The following is a 4,771-nucleotide window of genomic DNA, read 5'->3' as shown; positions in this document are numbered from 1 at the left end:
TCACACTAGAGACTCATTTTAAGTTCACAAGTGGGGTATTTGTGAAAAAAATTGTTTCTCTTGATAATGCTCTATTTGTGAAATGCTATTACATAAAATTTCTGTGTTTGGCAGTAGCTATTCTGGCAATATTGCCATGTTTATTTCTTTCTGTGGGATAATTAAGAGGTGAGTTACAAGCATGCAGGTAACACTGAAACAGGAAAGAGTAAGAGCTTCTGTTTGTGCTAGAGGTGTTCACGTGGAAGGACAGGAAAGAGAGGAAGAGAAAGGGAACATGGCAGACACACCCAAGAGTGCCAATGCCCTGGGCAGGGAGAGGTTCTGCTTTGGCCCATCCCGGGGTTGGGGGGGCGCTGTGGACTTTCCCCCAGCCGCTTACAGAGTGCCTAGGAAAGAGGGGGGGGTGGTTTCTGGACACAAGACAAAGGGTTAACTCAAACAAGGAAGGAAAAAAAGCAAAAAGGTTCCTGCTGGACACAAAATACTTCCTTTGAGCTGGACTTAATCCAGTTTCACCAAGTCAACAGGCTGGGCTCTCCCAGGGGCTGGGCTAGGGTTGGGGGTGGCACGAGGATATGGAGTATGATCGCAGTGAGACATGGGGATCGGGGCTGGGGGCAGATGCACAGGATACCCTCACTGTCCTTCCCCTGGATGGCAGCTGGGGCCTCCAGCAGACCGTCAGCCCTGCAGGTGCCCGGGTGGCTGGCACCTAGGCAGTGAGGCCAAGAAGGTAGGCAGGACCGGTGCTGGCCCTTCACTGATCCTGCAGGCAGCTACAGAGCTCCCGCAGGCTCCGCTCCCCAGCCCAGCTGCGGGTCTTGAGGCGGAAGGTCTTCAGCTCATCCCTGAAGGCTTCGTGGTTCATGGGCCGGTAGTCCTGGGGCTCACAGAAAGTCGGGTGCTGCGGGAAGAACTCCTTGTAGCCGTCCTTGAGGATGTACATCTCAGGATAGCAGAGGCTGGGGTAGTCGTTGGCGGCTCTGTCACGCTCCCTGATGAAACGACACATGCAGGGACCACGCTCAGATGAGAATTCACAGTGGAAAATGAGGATGATTCTCTTGTCCAGATTACAGGGTGTGATGGAGCTCTGTAGCAGGAAGGTCTCAGCATCCCGTTCCAGGGGCAGGGTCACGGCAGTCTTGATGTGCCCACCTTCATACTCGTAGGGGTACCTGCAGTCCACAATCACAAACCTCTCCACGATGTTGCTGAACTTGCCTGCCAGTAAGGCTGCCATCGTTTCTGGTGAGATGTACTTGAGATCTTGGTGCTTCCCATCCACAGCCTGCAGAAGGAAGGCTTTGGAGTAATCCCCAATCAGTTCCCAGTGGTCACTGTCCAGGATAGTCTCAATCTCCTCGTGACACAAGGACTTGGAGCGGAGGACATGGGCTTTAGGTTCTTCGGCCTCCTGTTGCTCCTCTGGAGGGGTCACGCTCCTCCTCCACTTGTTCTGTATGGGCAGGTCCCTGTCGTGGGGCCGCTCCAGCCTCTTGGGGCCGCTCCAGCCTCTTGAGGATGGGTCGGATCACGCTGCAGGGCATGGACGGAGAGCGGAAGAGCCTCTGGCACTTGCTGTACATGATGAGGTCCTGCTCTTCCTCCTTTTCTGAGGTCTTGACCAGTGGGGCACTAATGAGGCTCTCCATGCCTGGGGGTACCGCGTTGTCGTCCTTTAAGTCACTCTCCAGGATGTCCACAAATCCATCATCTTCTTCAGAGGCCCCCTGGGTGGCAGTCAGGGAGAAGCTGCATCGGGCTGGGGGACTCAGCTCCTCTACTTCCATCTTGCGCTCAGGGGTGAGACACATCAGGTCGGGAGCTGAGTTTGGTCTCTGGGCAAAGGCTTCTCTGCGGTTGGCCCACCCTGCCAAAGCATGGGCATGGCTGGGATGCGGGGGTTTCCATGGCATCCTGAAGACAAATCCATCCTCACTCTTCCTGCAGCTGCCAGGTGCTTGGGAGTTGGTGATGTTCCGTAGCACAGGGCTGTGGCCCAGAAGCCTCACCAGCAAGGACTGGAAACATCGAATGGTAAACTGCTAGTTTCGGATGACCCGGATGGCTGCTTGGATGGTCTGCTCAAACGTCTGCTCTGCCATTTGGGGGTCCACGGGGCTGGGAGAATCCATACACAGACCTGCATCAGAAGATTCAGAGGATTCAGACGACAGGGAGGATTCAGATGCCCGCCGCCGGGACAGGGATAGGCATGTGAGCGGGCTGCCTACCTGATGCTTTGGAGGCTCACTGCCAAGCCCGGCGAGGTCGTGCATGGTCTGGGTCAGGGTGGTGACCGGTGAGGAAGCGGCCGCGCACTCCGGGGACCCCACAAGGGCGTGAGCTCCCAGCTGGAGGCCCAGGAGGTGGCTGGGACGTGGGACGCCACCGCGCATGCCGGCAGGACTGAGAGAACTTCTGAAGTTCTTATGTCAAAGCAGAATGATTTTTTTAGTTCTGCTGAAAATAGAGAGGTAGTTTGCCTATTTGTATTTGCCTATGAGTCCACAAATATGCCTCAGGGAAAGAAGAATAACAAGCAATATTTATATGCTCATAAGGACGACATGGATCTTCAACTCCTGAAAACACAGGGCGTAGGTCAAAGCTCTGTTTGGCTTTTGTCCAACACAGCCTGAAGATATTATGGAGACATCATCAGGGAGAAAACACCAGTGCAAACCACGTCATGACTGTCAGAAATCTGGTTCCATGTTTTAAGAATTCCAGAAAATTGTCTGGGAAATAGTAACACCAGAAGCTTCCTTTGATTCCCTCTTTGATAAGATCTCTTCTCAGAGGGCTTGAAGGGAAAGAGAGAGATAAAAGATGATATTGACAAAAGTTCTAGCTGCTTCAAAGGAAATCCATGTGGTTTGCATGCCTTATATAACTCTTCCTAAAAAAGGAAGACAGCTGTTTGCTGTACAAAGTTCCAGACTGCTGTGGCCAGTAGCTTCAGGCCACTAATTACAGTTTCAGAGGCATGACAGAGGCACACTCTTTTAAATCTATCTCATATCCTTCAATATCCTCAATTTCTTCTAAGTGTGGGCTGCTTCTCGTGGCCTGAGATTAACCTAGAAGAATCAGATATTTCTCTAACTTGCTATATAATCGTTATTATAATTTTTACTGATGAAGGGTAGAATGTAGGGCTCTTGATGGGCACTTGTTGAGTTTCTACCCTGCATAGAGTACTAAGCAGATGTTGCACACATTTGAATAACCAGTTATCTGGAAAAGCTTTTCTCTATCAACAATGACATATTTGCACTGCAGCAGCGTGGTGGGGCTGGAAAGCACTGGGATAGGATTCAGTCCACCTCAACTCTTGCTCTGGCTCAAGTACAAACTGCCAGTGTGAGTTTAAATGAGACCTGTCCCTCTTTGTCGTCGGTGTTCTTACTTAAAAAAATGTGAGAGCTGACTGAGATCACCTCCAAGACAGTATCCAAGTCTAAAACATACATATAACACTTAATTTCAGAGAAAACTTTTTCCTAGTTAACAACAACGACAAAAATTCACAACACTCAGGTAGACCATATGTATCAGAAAATAGGATAATACCTTCCTTGTAGTTACAATCATTCCATTTATAACATGGATACATATTATGTTTGATCTGTTATGAAAAATACTTTACATACAAAATATCAGCAAATATTTTATTAATAATATCTGGTTATCAGGGAATATATTGAACCATTCATAAATATCATACAATGATAATAATACTGAAGATAGTGTTTACAGAGTATTTATCATGTGCCAAGCCCTGGTATAATTGTTTCAGTTATATTCACTCATTTGGTCTTCAAACCAGCCTTGGTATCAGACAGAATTTATAACTCTTATTTTAGAAATTAGAAAATTGAGACAAGGCACAGAATAAATGTGTAGGAACTGGGATTTGAATTGTGGCAGTCCAGCTCCAGATTCTCTGCTTTTCAGCACTCTGTTACTTAAAGTTGAAGGTATATCTGGAGAGCAGGCTAATCCAACAATTTATTTTGTAAGACTTGGATGAAAGAGTTAAAGCAGAATTAGTTCACATTCTAATTGTATAGTTTATTACTTCTGCGCCTGAGAAAACTATTTGATTCTTCTAATATTTAGTGCCTTCACCTGTAAAATGGGGATAATATTATACAGAATCATCAAATGGATTTGATGAGAGTAAAAAATGTAAAATTGTCCAGCTCAGTTAACAAAGTAACTTATTCATTTTAGCAAATACTTATGGAATGCCTACTACGTGCCAAGCACTGGTATAAAGGTTATAGCAATAAACAAAATTCATGCCATTATGGAACTGACATTCTTGTGGGGAGACAGAGACTTTTAAAAACATTAAAATAAAAAAGATAATTTCTGTGTAGCAAACATAGGAATTCTGTAAGTCAGGAATTCTGAAAATATGTTCCATGGAATAACATGAATGCTTGAGATATAGAACAGCTGGGACTGGAGGAAGACTTCCAGGACTGTTTCTTTACCTACATACCTGTTATCAGGACTGAGATACCTGACACTCAGGCTCAACTGGGTTGCAAACATGTGGCATCTCCAACATGTTGAGATTTATGCAGAGAATTAAAATAGGATGATATGATACTGAGTGACTGGGAGACTGGAAAATGTTCAAGGAAAGCCTCTCTGAGGAATTAATGAAGTTGACACCTGAAGATGAAGGAGGATCCAGGTAAGTGAAGATGAGGGGGGAGGATTCCAGGCAGAACTAGTACAAAAGGCTTGA

At 46.8% G+C, this 4,771-nt stretch overlaps 1 pseudogene; it reads right to left on the bottom strand.

Annotated features, from left to right (window-relative positions):
• Positions 1-328: 328 nt before the first annotated feature.
• On the bottom strand, positions 329-2,416 carry LOC102726962 (M-phase inducer phosphatase 2 pseudogene; annotated as a pseudogene).
• Between the last annotated feature and the right edge of the window lie 2,355 nt (positions 2,417-4,771).

Source organism: Leptonychotes weddellii, chromosome 2, assembly GCF_054177405.1.
Source record: "Leptonychotes weddellii isolate Sample4059 chromosome 2, ASM5417740v2, whole genome shotgun sequence".
NCBI classification, from domain to species: domain Eukaryota; kingdom Metazoa; phylum Chordata; class Mammalia; order Carnivora; family Phocidae; genus Leptonychotes; species Leptonychotes weddellii.
This window is presented reverse-complemented; position numbering and strand designations above follow the sequence as displayed.